Below are 16,254 nucleotides of genomic sequence, written 5' to 3'. Positions count from 1 at the left end.
ACCTTATACAGGTTTATAAAATCATGAGGGACAAGGAGTAGGGCGAATAGCCAAGGTTTTTTTCCCAGGATAGGGTATTCCAAGATTATAGGGCATGGGTTTAAGGTGAGAGGGGAAAGATTTAAAAAAACACCTGGGGGGTAACTTTTCCACACAGAGGGTAGTGTGTGCATGGAATGAGCTGCCAGAGGATGGTAGAGGCGGGTCCAGTTACATCACAGGAAGAGGTAGAGCTGGGTACAATTGCAACACAGGAAGTAGTAGAGGCTGTACAATTACAACACAGGAAGAGGTAGAGCTGGGTACAATTACAACACAGGAAGTGGTAGAGGCTGTACAATTACAACACAGGAAGAGGTAGAGCTGGGTACAATTACAACACAGGAAGTAGTAGAGGCTGTACAATTACAACACAGGAAGAGGTAGAGCTGGGTACAATTACAACACAGGAAGTAGTAGAGGCTGTACAATTACAACACAGGAAGAGGTAGAGCTGGGTACAATTACAACACAGGAAGTAGTAGAGGCTGTACAATTACAACACAGGAAGTGGTAGAGGTGGGTACAATTTCAACACAGGAAGTGGTGGAGGCAGGTACAATTGCAACATTTAAAAGGCATTTAGACAGGTACGTGAATAGGAAAATATGGGCCAAAGTGACTTGAGGATAGCTGGTCAGCATGGACAATTTCCACATTATGTGACAGTCCCAAATTACAATCAATCAAACCTCAAGTGCACAAAGAGCACCCCATCTGCACTACACTGGGCATATCACTATTAACAATTTCTTTAAGTCTCTGGAACAGGGTTTGAACTTACAGCCTACTGATATCTGAGACATCAATGCTACCCTTTGAGCCAGAGCTGACAAGGTGATGGAGTAGCTGCTGGCTGCTATTGAATAATACCCACCACATATAACCAGCAAGGAACCTTCATTTGTTTGACGAATCATAGAGCTTCATGGTTGGGTCAGTCCACATCCTGGGTGACTCCCAGCTGTTTCCACTCCTGCAGCCAGACTTTTGGGCAGCTGCTTTGGAAATTAAATTGGAAAAGGATGGAAAGTTTTGGAATATTGCGTGCAATTCTGGTCTCCCTCCTATCGGAAGGATGTTATGAAACTTGAAAGGGTTCAGAAAAGATTTACAAAGATGTTGCCAGGGTTGGAGGATTTAAGGTGTCGGGAGAGACTGAATAGGCTGGAGCTGTTTTCCCTGGAGCATCAGAAGGTGAGGGGTAACCTTATAGAGGTTTATAAAATCATGAGGGGCATGAATAGGGTAAATAGCCAAAGTCTTTTCCTGGGGTGGGGGAGTCCAGAACTAGAGGGCATAGGTTTAGAATGAGAGGTGAAAGATATAAAAGGGGCAACTTTTTCACCAGAGGGTGGTACGTGTATGGAATGAGTTGCCAGAGGAAGTGGCGGAGGCTGGTACAATTGCAACATTTAAAAGGTATCTGGATGGGTATATGAATAGGAAGGGTTTAGAGCGATATGGGCCAAGTGCTGGGATATGGGACCAGATTAGGTTGGGATATCTGGTTGGCATGGACTAGTTGAACCGAAGGGTCTGTTTCCATGCTGTACATCCCTCTGACTCTATGGCTCTAAATTGTGCTTTATTGGATGGAGAGAGAATAAGTTAACCTCATTTTTATTAAAGCATCTTACATTTTTGACTTTGTACCCTCCCTGAAATCAGATGAGGAGCCAGGAGGTGGGGTTTAGGAAGGGTCACCAAGTAATGAGGAAGGGAGCTGACATGTTGGCCTTTATCACAAAAGAATCAAAGTATAGGGAGAAAAACTGTCTTGAGCCAATTGTACACTACATTGGTGAGACCACATCTGGAGTACAGTGTGCAGTTTTGGTCTCTGTATTTAAGGAATGACATGCAGTAGAAATCAATTATGATTGCCGGGGTCCAGAAAGTGAAACCATGTTACAGCTGGACTGTGTTAATGAGAAAAAACCTGAACGTCTCCTTTTTTTAAACTTATGAAATAAAGATTTACCGCATTTGGAAATTGTGAGACCTTTGCACTACAAAAGAATTTGTGGTGTATCGAATTATAACGGAATTATAATGGAATTGCACGATGTTGGCGAGATTGGAACCTTCTGAGAGGAGAAGCTGAGCAAATTAAATCCATTGAAGAATGAGACATGACCTCATCAAAACTCATTCTCCTGGTTAGGGAATCTAAAACTCTGTGGATAAGGGGCCTATCATTTCGGACTGAGAGGAGGAGAAATTATTTCGCTTAATCTTTGAGAATCTTTGGAATGTGGAAGCTCCAATGTAGAAATGTAAGGTGGTGGTTTCTGACTGGTGTGGGTGTGATGGGTTAAAGGACCTTCCACTATGTCTCCATGACTCTGGGATAGAGAGATCTTTGGTGTCTCAGGTAATTGAGGGATAGTGGGGAGTGGGCAGGGAGTTCAAATTGACCCTGAAGGTCAGCCACAATTATATTGAACGATGGAGCAGGCTTGATGGGTCGAATGGTCTACTCCTCTTCCAACTTCTTGTGTTCTTGCATGATGCTGACTGGTGAGTCTTTGTCCCATGCAAGAGCATTGCAGTGAGCTTGTTCAAACAGAATAATGGGTGAATACCCACTGCCTGGTGTCATACTCAGGAGCTGGTCATGCCTGGTCTGAGCTGAGTTAATGGATCTCAGTTGGAGCTTTTGTAAGACTGATAGAACTAGGAATGGGAGAATCAGCCAGGAATCCTACTCCTGATTGCTTCCCAGTGGCTGACACTCGATTGTGTGTGTGTGTGTGACTTCTACATCTGTTGGTTTTGCAACTGAGATTGTTTGCATTATGCCTGTATGTATGAGTGTGTGCCTGCGTGTGCCTTTTTGCTTTTGCACGTGGGACAACAGGGGTGTGGTGTGTAACTAAGATAGCACCTGCCTGCTTTCACGTTCACTGTCAGGACCCACACACCAACAGCATGAATGGGGGCCCATGCCCAAAGATCTACTCATGAAACGAGGAGAGAAAATTGAAGGGCTGTGAAATCCTGGTACTATAAATAATAGTGCTTTCTAAATTCTGTGCAATGGCAATAATAAATCTTTGGGTTGAGATCCCAGGCACAATGCAGACATCATTTCAACCCGTCAGTGTGTTATATTGCTTTGTCTCGGTCTCCAGAGTGCATGTTAGCTGGATGTAGTCTCCTCTCCACATATCCATTACCTTCTATAAAAATCGTCTCTGAAGCTTAGCAGCTTAAGATGCATGGGCTGCGAGATAAGTGTTATCAGACCAGCACTCAAAAGATTATCGATTCTGGCTGATAAAATACCACAGTATAATGAACTGTGCAGATGGTCAATTCGCTGTTTTTTTTTGAAGCTGTGTTGAGTTCACTGTTAATTCAGTGGAAAAGCAATTCTTCTGTTTTGTTCGCCTCTCCTCCTGCTGCTTCTGACTCTTTCTTTCCGCCAGATGCACTACTTGGCTGCTGCTAATGGAATCTGGCATTGCAACCACATGAATAAATTTATCACCAGCTCCTCTTGGGAGCATTACTGAATTTCAGGAAGGAACCAGCTCTGTCCCCACAAAGTAAAACATGACGGTCCCACGTCATGCAGTTAAGGCCTGGCTATTGCACGATTACCTACAGAACTTATCTGGAGATCATCGGCATGAGTTTATTCCACGGAGAGAGTGGGGACTGCAGATGCTGGAGATCAGAGCAGAGAGTATGCTGCTGGAGGATCGCCATTTTGGACATAAGCCCTTCATCAGGGATGATTAGATTCCCGACAGTGTGGAAGCAGGCCCTTCAGCCCAACAAGTCCGCACTGACCCTCCAAAGAGTAACCCACCCAGACCCATTTCCCTCTGACTAATGCACTGAACATTATGTGCAATTTAGCATGACCAATCCACCTGACCTGCACATCTTTGTAACTGTGGGAGAAAACCGGAGCACCTGGAGGAAACCCACGCTGACATGGGGAGAATGTGCAATCTCCACACAGACAGTCACCTGAGGCTGGAATTGAACCTGGGACCCTGGTGCTATGAGGCAGCACTGCTAACCACTGAGCCACCATGAGGCTTGTGGGTCAGGGCTGACAGATAAATGGGGGGAGTGGGGGGAGCAAGAGAATCGATGTTTTGGGCATAAACCCTTCATCAGGAATGAGGCTTGTGGGTGAAGGGGGCTGAGAGATAGATGGGGGGGGGGAGCTGTGTGGCTGGGGGCAAAGTAGCTGAGAATGCGATAGGTAGATGAAGGTGGGGGGAGGTGATAGGTCAGAGGGGAGGGTGGAGCGGATAGGTGATGGACAAGTCAAGAGGGCGGTGCCAAGATGGAGGCTTGGGACTGGGATAATGGGGGAGGAGGGGAAATGAAGAAACTGTTGAAATCCAGATTGATCCCATGTGGTTGCAGGGTCTCAAGGCGGTGGGTGGTTAGGGTTTGGCAGTGGAGGAGGTCCTTTGGGGCGGAGTGGGAGGGGGAGTTGAAGTGTTTGGCCAAGGGGCAGTGGGGTTGGTTGGTGTGGGTGTACCAGAGATGCTCTATGAAACATGTTGGCGCAAGTTGGTGTCCTGTCTCCCCGCTGTAGAGGAGACCACATCAGGTGCAATAGGTACAGTAGATAACATGGGTGGAGGTGCAGGTAAATCTCTGTCTGATGTGGAAGGATCCTTTGGGTCCTTGGATGGAGGTGAGGGGGGAGGTGTGGGTGCAGGGAGTGCGGTCTGGGCTTGTGGGGATATGGGTCTGACATGGGAGTCCCAGAGGGAATGGTCTCTCCAAAACGCTGATAGGGGTGGGGAGGGAAATATATTCCTAGTGGTGGGGTCAGTTTATAGGTGGTGGAAGTAGCAGAGGATGATGCAATGTATCCAGAAGTTGATGATTGTTGTGATTGGAAATGTGGGGTTGAAGGGCAGAGGTGCAGGAAGTGGAGAATATGTCCTGGAGGGCATCATCAACCACACAGGAGGGGAAATTGCGGTCTTTGAAGAAATAGGCCATTTGGGATGAGTTTAGTCCACCTCACCCCTTCTCCAGGAGTCTGTAAGGCCAATTATGAGACTCAACTACGAAACCTGATAGTGAGAGGTGTTTTCTTGAGGGGTCTAGGATGGGTTAGCTGAGCAGGGGAGGTGTTGTTGGCAATTTGAAATGGTCAGGAAGAAGGTCTGTACAACCTTGATCTGTACACCAGCACTGTGGCTCAGTGGTTAGCACTGCTGCCTCACAGTACCAGGGACCTGGGTTTGACACCACTCTTGGATACCCATCTGTGTCAAGTTTGCACAATCTTCCCGTGTCTGCTTGGGTTTACTCCAGGTACTCCAGTTTCCTCCCACAGTCCAAAGATGTGCAGGTCAATTGGATTGGCCATAGGAAATTATCCATAGTGTTCAGGAATGTACAGAATAGTTGGATGAGTCATTGATAATGCTGGGTTAAAGGGGTTGGGGGTGGGTGGGATGCTCTTCAGAGGGTCAGTGTGAATTTGATGGCTGACATTGCTTAGGCCAATGTTGGAATATTGCATGCAATTCTGGTCTCCTTCCTATCAGAAAGATGTTGTGAAACTTGAAAGGGTTCAGAAAGGATTTACAAGGATGTTGCCAGGGTTGGAGGGTTTAAGCTATAGGGAGATGTTGAATTGGCTAGAGCTGTTTTCCCTGGAACGTCGGAGGCTGAAGGGTGACCTTATAGAGGTTTACAAAATTATGAGGGGCATAGATTAGGATAAATAGACAAAGTCTTTTCCTTGAGGTAGGGGCGTCCAGAACTAGAGAGCATAGGTTTAGGGTGAGAGGGGAAAGATGTAAAAGGGATATAAGAGGGAATGTTTTCACACAGAGGGTGGTGTGTGTATGGAATGAGCTGCCAGAGGAAGTGGTGGAGGCTGGTACAATTACAACATTTAAAAGGCATCTGAATGGGTATATGAATAGGAAGTGTTTGGAGCGATATAGGCCAAGTGCTGGCAAATGGGACGAGATTAGGTTGGGATATCTGGTCGGCATGGACGAGTTGGATCGAAGGGTCTGTTTCCATGCTGTACATCTCTATGATTCTATGACTCATTGATTTTATGAAACAAATCTTGGCATCTACTGTAGAACAAAGCGTGGTATTGTCAGAAGAATAGGGAATGCACCTGGTGAAGGATGAATAAGGGAGAAGCTACAGAGTTGGAATTCAGGGTGGGGTCTGATTTCTGGGAGGCTGTCACCTCTGTAAGCCAACACCCCCACAGTGAGCTTACCCACTTCACTATTGGGAAGGAGCACCAACCAGCAACCAGGACTAAAGAACACAACTCAACAAATGGTTTTTCTTACTAAAATATTACTTGGTGCATCACCAAATCATAGATGCTGGGCTTGATTGCTGACCTGAATTGTGTTGGTTTGTCCTGGTCAATGCAAGGGCTGGGAACTGGCCTAGGGACCTGGGCAATGTTAGGGCAGGGGTGAGGTGGGATGGTTCTGACTGTTGGAGCAGGGGTGCGGTGGGATGGTTCTGACTGTTGGAGCAGGGGTGCGGTGGGATGGTTCTGTTTGTTGGACCAGGGGTGCAGTGGGATGGTTCTGATTGTTGGAGCAGGGGTGCAGTGGATACTTCTGATTGGTGGGGCAGGGGTGCAGTGGGATGGTTCTGATTGTTGGAGCAGGGGTGAAGTCCAATGGTTTTGAGTGTTGGAGCAGGGGTGAAGTCCAATGGTTCTGAGTGTTGGAGCAGGGGTGCGGTGGGATGGTTCTGTTTGTTGGAGCAGGGGTACGGTGGGATGGTCTGACTGTTGGAGCAGGGGTGCATTGGGATGATTCTGACTTTTGGAGCAGGGGTGCAGTGGGATGATTCTGACTTTTGGAGCAGGGGTGCGGTGGGAGGGTTCTAACTGTTGGAGCAGGGGTGCGGTGGGATGGTTCTGATTGTTGGGGCAGGGGTGCAGCCAGCTGGATCTGATTGTTGGAGCAGGGGTGCAGTGAGATGGTTCTCTTTGTTGGAGCAGGGGTGCAGTGGGATGGTTCTGACTTTTGGAGTAGGGGTGCAGTGGGATGGTTCTGATTGTTGGAGCAGGGTTGCGTTGGGATGGTTCTGATGTTGGAGCAAGGGTGCAGTGGGATGGTTCTCTTTGTTGGAGCAGGGGTGTGGTGGGACGGTTCTGACTGTTGGAGCAGGGGTGCAGTGGGATGGTTCTAACTGTCGGGGCAGGGGTGCAGTGGGATGGTTCTAACTGTCGGAGTAGGGGTGCAGTGGGATGGTTCTAACTGTCGGAGTAGGGGTGCAGTGGGATGGTTCTAACTGTCGGAGTAGGGGTGCGGTGGGATGGTTCTAACTGTCGGAGTAGGGGTGCGGTGGGATGGTTCTAACTGTCGGAGTAGGGGTGCGGTGGGATGGTTCTAACTGTCGGAGTAGGGGTGCGGTGGGATGGTTCTAACTGTCGGAGTAGGGGTGCAGTGGGATGGTTCTAACTGTCGGGGCAGGGGTGCGGTGGGATGGTTCTAACTGTCGGAGTAGGGGTGCGGTGGGATGGTTCTAACTGTCGGAGTAGGGGTGCAGTGGGATGGTTCTAACTGTCGGAGTAGGGGTGCGGTGGGATGGTTCTAACTGTTGGGGCAGGGGTGCGGTGGGATGGTTCTAACTGTTGGAGTAGGGGTGCAGTGGGATGGTTCTAACTGTTGGAGCAGGGGTGCAGTGGGATGGTTCTATCTGTTGGGGCAGGGGTGCAGTGGGATGGTTCTAACTGTTGGAGCAGGGGTGCGGTGGGATGGTTCTATCTGTTGGAGCAGGGGTGTGGTGGGATGGTTCTAACTGTTGGAGTAGGGGTGCAGTGGGATGGTTCCAACTGTTGGGGCAGGGGTGCAGTGGGATGGTTCTGATTGTTGGTTGTCGCCCCCTTGAATTCCGTGTGAGGAACAGCATAAGCCTCAATCAAACAGTCATGAGAAAGCAAGTAGGGCCTTGGGTAGTGGTGTAGAAGAGAGGGGGCCGAGGGGTTCTGGTACATCATTCGTTGAAGTTTGCGTGACATGTAGACAGGGTGGTTAAGAAGGCCTTTCACACACTTGCCTTCATCGCTCAGACCTTTGAGTACAGCAGTTGGGAAATCATGTTGAGGGTGTATAGGACATTGGTAAGGCCTCTTCTGGAATACTGTGTTCAGTTCTGGTCACCCTGCTATAGGAAGGATATTATTAAATTGGAGAGGGTTCGTTAAAAATTTATCAGGATTTTGCTTGTAATGGCGGGTTTAAGTTATAAGGAGAGGCTGGATTGGCTGGAGCGTTGAAAGTTGAGGGGTGATTTTATAGAGGTTTATAAAATCATGAGGTGTATACGTAAGGTAGTCAGTCTTCTCCCGAGGGTGGGGGATTTCAAGACAAGGGGGCATATTTTTAAGGTGAGAGGAGAAAGGTTTAAATAAGACATGAGAGGTGACCTTTTCACCCAGAGGGTGGTTCATGTGTGGAGTGGACTTCAAGGGGAGGTGGTGAATGTGGCTCTAAGAGACACTTAGATAAACAGGCAGGTGGGACTGGTTTAGTTTGGGATTATGGTCAGCATGGACTGGTTGGACCGAAGGGTCTGTTTCCATGCTGTATGACCCTGTGACTCTATTTCACAGGGGTGGGGTACGGAAGGTAACTGAGCCCCTGCCTGATTCAGGAGATGGTCTTGATTTTGTTTTAGGAAGCAGGGGGAAAAGAATGCTGGCAGTTTGAGTGTGTGTCAGATTGAGCTGAGATTGGGTGGTGCTGGTACAGTTATCTGTGGTAACAGAAGGATATTGGAGTTTCAAATAGCTCTGCGGTATGATGCCAGCTGTTGCAACGTTAGCTGCACAACATCGAGAGCAGACAGTACTAGGTCAGCCAGTGTTTTCTGGTAAATCAGTCACTCGCACTCTCCCAGCAGTCTGTTTACTCAGCTTCCAGGTATTGTGAAAGAGCAGGGCTGTGCAGCTAACGCAGCAGGTATCGGCGCGATAGGCCGAATGGTCTCTGTTTTGCCACATGAAGATGAAAAGTGCAATTTAAAAACGAGGGAATTTGATTTTTGTGCATTCTTCCCTCTCCATTCCCTGCCTTATGCAGTAAGTGGGTATTGGGTACCGTTCCGCCAACCCATCTGACTGTTCATTCTTTGTGCGTGCCAACGCTGGAACGAGCAGATGGCTCTCAGCACCCTCAAACTGGGGAGAGAGGATTCTGAGGAAACACATGATAAAGCCTTTATTTTTCAAGGTCATAGAGGAAGGACTGACTGATATGGAGACGCACCTTTCACAATTTCCCAAAGCAGCTCACATCCAACAATGGACCTTTTCGAAGGGTATTCACTGTGGTAATGTATGAAATGCAGCAGCCAAATAGTGCACAGCAAGATCCCAGCAATGTGCTAACGATCAGATAATCCGTGTTTTCCTCCCGTGATGTTTATTGAGGGAATCACCATCTCCCCGGTTTCATAGCTGTTGATCAGCTCCTGAAGGACATCAGTCACTTGACTTGCTCGCTGGTCCTTGCAATAGTGGTGACCATTCCCGCACACTAACTGCACTGGACAGGCCTCTGCACCAGACGGCTAAACACTTGCTCTCCAAGTGTGCCCACTCTACCCCCTCACTCACGGCTGGTCAATGTTGATGGGGCAGGCTGAGACGATGCTTCAGCAGTATCCTGGAAGCTGCCGAGTGGGAGGTTGGCTTTGATCCTGACCTTTGGGAAGAGGGTGTGCTGGACCGCCCTTCATAGTGAGTCTCAAGTCACCGAGGTGGAGCTGATTTTGAAGCAGGTGGGTGACAAAGGCCAAAGGGGCGAGAGCAAGAGGAAAGCTGGTGAAGGCAAGTGGCACCTCATTGACCACAGACTGAACAAGAGTGTGACTCATGAGTGACTGTCGATGTGGAGTTTGAAGTTTTTTTGTGCTATTTCTGCCTGTTTTTGTTTTACTTTCCTTTTCCCACTTCTTAGATCTCTCCCTGACCTTACCCCTGTCTCTTACTGCCTCTCCCGCCCTCTCTGTACTCTGGGACGCTATGACAACCATTGCTCCTCACTCCAAAGGACTGCCATAAAGTAGGAGATCAAGAAATAATGACTGGCTGGGATCCCAAGGAGACCTTAGCTGCTCGTTTTTGAAGTAAGGCCGTGGGATCTTATACAGCCACCTGAAAGGACAGTCAGTGTCTCGGCTTAACATCTCAACAGAAAGATATCTCTGACAATACAGCCCTTGCTCAGTTGTGTGCTGTGAGCCAAAATGGATCCCCTGTTGCTTGGCTCACCTGTTCATTGGATTTAATTGTGTGTAGGTGGTAGGCATTAACTGGGGATTTTGTTGAACTCTTAGAAACGAATTAAAAATATTGGGGGGGGGGTGATGATGTATGCATGCAACGTGTAACTCTAAACAAATACGGATGTGTTCGAACACAGGTTCCAATTCTATTGTTCATCAACAGGCTTTTTGGATGAATGAAAGATTTTATTGTCAAGTGTATTTTATAGTGAAAAGTTCCCACTGTTGATCTGATCCGGTGCCATTTTGAATTGTAAAAAAAAACAGATATAGTTCAAGAATGATAAAATAAAAAGACAGAGTTTAAAGACAGTCTGTAACTCTTCCACCATCGCTGCCAACCAAAGTCGAAATCACTGTTCCTCAGGCGATCGCTTGGCCTACCTCGCCATCATCGCCTGTGCCAATGATATTGGGTCCTGCAGATCACCCCTCTGCCAGCTGCCTCCTTGATACCCTCCGTCCGGGTCCCGTGGTCCCACTCAGAGCTGCCATGCTCCGAACTCCAATGGAGCCACCTCTCTACTGCCTTCCTCGTTGATGCTGATCCTGCTGTGGCTGAGCTCTTCCCCGGAAGGTAAGCAGGAGCAAAAATGAAAACGAAAAGAGAAAGTAAGAACCGATAAGAGGGGTGACCTTAAAGAGAGGCAGGAAAGGGTAAGTAGACAGGGTCTTTCCCCTGGGGTGGGGGAGTCCAGAACTAGAGGGCATAGGTTTAGGTGAGAGGGGAAAGATATAAAAGGGACCTAAGGGGCAAGCTTTTCACAGCAAGCATGTATGGAATGAGCTGTCAGAGGAAGTGATAGAGGCTGGTATAATTACAGCATTCAAAAGACATCTGGAGGGGTATATGAATAGGAAGGGTTTAGAGGGATATGGGCCAAGTGCTGGCAAATGGAACTAGATTAGGTTAAGATATGTGGTCAGCATGGATGAGTTGGACCGAAGGGTCTGTTTCCGTGCTGTACATCTATATGACCTTATGAAATATGAAAAAAAAGAGAAGTGGAAGGAGTGAATGAGCCCCAGGCTCAGGAGAACAGAACAGTAACATCAGACTCCATTTTTTAAATTCCTGTCCTCATTTCCGAGGGTTGGACTTCCATTGGGTCAGACATACTACTGGGTAACGTGGGCGGCACGGTGGCACAGGGGTGTGGGCGGCACGGTGGCACAGGGGTGTGGGCGGCACGGTGGCACAGGGGTGTGGGCGGCACGGTGGCACAGTGGTGTGGGCGGCACGGTGGCACAGGGGTGTGGGCGGCACGGTGGCACAGTGGTGTGGGCGGCACGGTGGCACAGTGGTGTGGGCGGCACGGTGGCACAGTGGTTAGCACTGCTGCCTCACAGCGCCAGAGATCCGGGTTCAATTCCCGCCTCAGGCGACTGACTGTGTGGAGTTTGCACGTTCTCCCCGTGTCTGTGTGGGTTTCCTCCGGGTGCTCCGGTTTCCTCCCACAGTCCAAAGATGTGCAGGTTAGGTGAATTGGCCATGCTAAATTGCCCGTAGTGTTAGGTAAGGGGTAAATGTAGGGGTATGGGTGGGTTGTGCTTTGGCGGGGCGGTGTGGACTTGTTGGGCCGAAGGGCCTGTTTCCACACTGTAAGTAATCTAATAACCTTGACCATCTCCGGTAGTTGCTGAGGTGTGGTATCCCACACTCCTGCAGAAACAGGAAGGCCAGATAAGCCAATGTCACATGTCACATCACAGTAGATTTAATGCTACACGCATTAATACTGGCAATTTTAAAACCCAATTCGAGAGTTTATAGAATTACCCAATGTCTGTTCACCACTGTCTTGTCACTGAGCATCCCTATAATTTGGGTGAACTGTGGGACACTCTCTGCACTGACCATCATGTGTGAGGTATTCTCTCTATTGTTGTATATGGCGCAACTTTGGTCAATTCGTGCAAACTGCACTACTGCAGTCACCCAAGCCGTCTTCCATTTCATCTGGAGGTCGAAGATAGATTGGGTCTGCAGGGACACCATGTACAAAACTCTGGATAACTGGAGAGGGGGTGATGAACGTACCCAACACAGCCTTCATCCTGATGTGTGTGGCTGCATCAAGCTGTGTGTTGACCCTCGGTACACAAACACCAGGTGTCACTCTGTACTGAGGATCTACCTGTCCCTGGTGTTCTGAAGGATGGGTCTGGCCTTGTTGCTGTTTCAAGTAGTTGGACTGTTCTGTATCACCTGTTCCCCATGGAGACATTTGCAAAGAGAAACACCTTTGACCACAAGTCCATCAGGAAGTGGTCAGCATGTAAGGTCACCGAGACCCTGCTGGGAAAGGTGATGCTGTCAGGTTGTACCCTGAGCAGACTGTCAAAATCTTTTGGCAAAACGCCTCACCTCCAGAACTTTCCAACAAGCACCAAGACATCGCTTGGCTGGTGGTGAGAAGGGCACTCCCTGTGAGACCCTTCATGTAGGCCCAGTCGGTCTTGAAGTAGCTGCTGGGTGGGGACGGGGTACAGACTGTCACCCAGTTCCTGTTGGAATGTGCCTTTGTGAAGGAAGCCTGGAGGAAGACGCAGTGATTTGTGTTGATGTTCATCCCAAACAGCTCCGTGACACACGGCTCTGTGCTCTACAGGCTGTTCCCTGGGACACACACCAAGACAAACATCGACTGTGCCTGGAGGACCATCACCTCGATGGAAGATGCTCTTTGTTCTGCCCGAACCTTATTGGTCTTCCAGAGCAAGGAGTTGACCCTGACCGAGTGTTGCAGACTGGCACATTCCGATGTCCAGGACTACGTGCTGAGGGATGCACTAAAGCTTGGGGCAGCTGCTGACAAGACACAGTGGGGAAAGACCACCTTCTGAGGTCTTCCTGCTGAAGGACTGTTCAATTTTCAGTTTCTCAAATACATATAAATATTGGTTTGGTTTAAGTAACAAATGTCTTGGGGGTTTGTTTCCTGGGTAGAGTCAAACTTTGATGTTTGTCTCTTCAATCTGCTGCTGGACTGAACCGAACTGATATAGTGACCTTTATGGATATAAAGCTATTTTTATGAAGAAAATGTATTTTTGAAATAAATAAAAAATCTCTCCAAACCTTCACAGTTTGATTGGCTTCAACTGTCACGAGCATCCATGGACTTGCAGCAGCAGGATACGTGTGGAGGCGCGAGTGAATATTAAAAAACCTCAGAGGGGGCACAGGGAATAGCCAAAGTAAATAAATAATTCAATAGAATGAATTGATCAGAGGCTGAAAATAAATGAAAAAGAGGATGAGACTAACTTTCAGTTCCCGTCATTTGTATTGTATCAAAGTACAATTGCTAATCAGGAAACTGAGCATTGGGAACTAGATTTGTATTCACGCTCAGCATCGCTGCTACGTTGAAATCTTAGCATTAGCCACTGCCGAAATCTACGTTGCCTACAATAACTGCCCAAGCTTGAATTGCCTTCAGAAGGATGAAGCTGTGCGGTAAAACATATTGGCCAAATACTTATTGATTCCCAAACATGTGCAACAAAAAAAACAGATCATCTGGTCATTCACTTCATTGCTTGTTGAAGGAGTTTACACTTAAATTCATTGCCTACATTACCACAGTAAGTAGACTTTGAAAAATATGATATTTCTTTGACTGTAAGCATTCCATCTAACAAATTGTATTGGGAAAGGCAAGGACTGATTAGTGATAGTCAACAGGTCTTTGTGCTTGGGAAATCATGTCTCACTAGCTTCATTTTTTTGAAGAAGTGATGAAGGGAATTGATGAAGGCACAGAGGTGGACGTTTTCTATATGGATTTCAGTAAGGTGTTCGACAAGGTTCCTCATGGGATACAGGTTAGCAAGGTTAGATATCACGGAATACAGGGAGAACTAGCCATTTGGATACAGAACTGGCTCAAAGGTAAAAAGGTGGTAGTGGAGGGTTCTATTCAGACTGGAGGCCTATGACCAGTGGAGTGCCACAAGGATTGGTGCTGGGTCCTCTACTTTTTGTCATTTATATAAATGATTTGGATGTGAGCACAGGAGGTATGGTTAGTAAGTTTGCAGATGACACCAAAATTTGAGGTGTAGTGGACAGCAAGGAAGGCTATCACAGAATATAATGGGACTTTGATCAGATGGGCCAATGAGTGGCAGATGGGAGTTTAGAAAAATGTGAGGTGCTACATTTTGGAAAGGCAAATCAAGGCAGGACTTATCCACTTGATGGTAAGGTCCTAGGGAGTGTTGCTGAATGAAGAGACCTTGGAGTGAGGGTTCATAGCTCCTTGAAAGTGGAGTTGCAGGTAGATCGGATAGTGAAGAAGGCATTTGGTATGCTTGCCTGTATTGGTCAGAACATTGATTATAGGAATTGGGAGGTCATGTTGCAGCTGTACAGGACATTGGTTAGGCCACTTTTGGAATACTGCGTGCAATTCTGGTCTCTCTTCTATAGGACGTTGTGAAACTTGAAAGGACTCAGAACAGATTTACAAGGATATTGCCAGGGTTGGAGGATTTGAGCTTTAGGGAATAAAAACTGAAAGAACTGCTGATGCTATAAATCAGAAACAAAAACAGAAATTGCTGGAAAAGCTCAGCAGATCTGGCAGCATCAATGAAGAGAAATCAGAGTTTACATTTCAGGCTCGGTGACCCTTGTTTTTGGGCTACAGGGAGATGCTGAATAGGCTGGGGCTGTTTTCCCTGGAGCGATGGATGCTGAAGGGTGACATTATAGAGGTTTATAAAATCATGACAGGCATGGATACGGTGAATAACCAAGGTCTTTTTCCCAGGGTAGAGAGTCTAAAACTAGAGGGCTTAGGTTTAAGGTGAGAGGAGAAAGATTCAAAAGGGATCTTGGGGCACCTTTTTCATGCAGAAGATGGTGTGTGTATGGAATGAGCTGTCAGAGGAAGTGGTGGAGACTGGTGCCATTACAGCATTTAAAAGGAGTAGGAAGGGTTCAGAGGGATATGGGCCAAGTGCTGGTAATTCTGTGTTCTTCTCAATGTGAGGCACCTACATTCAAGACCCTTCCCTGAAACCCTGTCTCTCCGCTGCAAGCAAACTTATACTAATCCACACAAGTGGGTTCCACGGTGGCTCACAGCGCCAGGACCCCAGGTTTGATTCCAGCCTCAGGCGACTGTCTGTGTAGAGTTTGCACATTCTCCCGGCGTGGATTTCCTCCAGGTGCTCCGGTTTCACCCAAAGGTGTGCAGGTTAGGGTGAATTGACCATACTAAATTGTCCCGTAGTGTTCAGGGACGTGTTGGTTAGGTGCATTAGTCAGGAGTAAATATAGAGCATTAGGGTAGGGGAATGGGTCTGGGTGGGATACTCTTCAGAGAGTTGGTGTGGACTTTTTGGGCTGAAGGGCCTGTTTCTACACTGTAGGGATTCTATAAATGGGACTAGATTAGGTTAGGATATCTGGTCGGCACGGACAAGTTGGACTGAAGGGTCTGATTCCGTGCTGTACATTTCTATGACTTTATAACTCTAATTGAGGATTTTTGAGAAAAAGGTCAGTTGGAAGGTCGGTAACTTTAACAAAGCCTAAACCATTCAAAATTAATTGGTCTTTGTAGCAAAGAGGTTTGACAGGATCAGATTAGTATTATGCCTTAAAACTCAAAATTTTCACAAACCTTCACACCAGGGCATTCACTCTTCCTTCTAGCAACCGGTTGTGATCAGAGGATAATATTTGCATCAATTCTGGTCTTATCTTGTCCCACATCTGAAAATGAACCCTTACTTGACCTGATGCAGGTCATAGGTTGAAGTTAAACTCTTTACAATTACAATATTCCAAAGCGTGTGTGAGGAATAAAGCAGAAGATTGAGTGGATACTGCCATCTACTGCAAAAGAGCAAAACAGCAAGTTGCATTTTTCAATTTCAGCTTTATCATCAGGTGTACTTCAGTACAGGGATACAAAAGTACAG

This window comes from Chiloscyllium punctatum, chromosome 19, assembly GCF_047496795.1.
Source record: "Chiloscyllium punctatum isolate Juve2018m chromosome 19, sChiPun1.3, whole genome shotgun sequence".
In the NCBI taxonomy this organism is placed as follows: domain Eukaryota; kingdom Metazoa; phylum Chordata; class Chondrichthyes; order Orectolobiformes; family Hemiscylliidae; genus Chiloscyllium; species Chiloscyllium punctatum.
The sequence above is the reverse complement of the archived record's forward strand: the minus strand, read 5'-3'. Positions refer to the sequence as shown.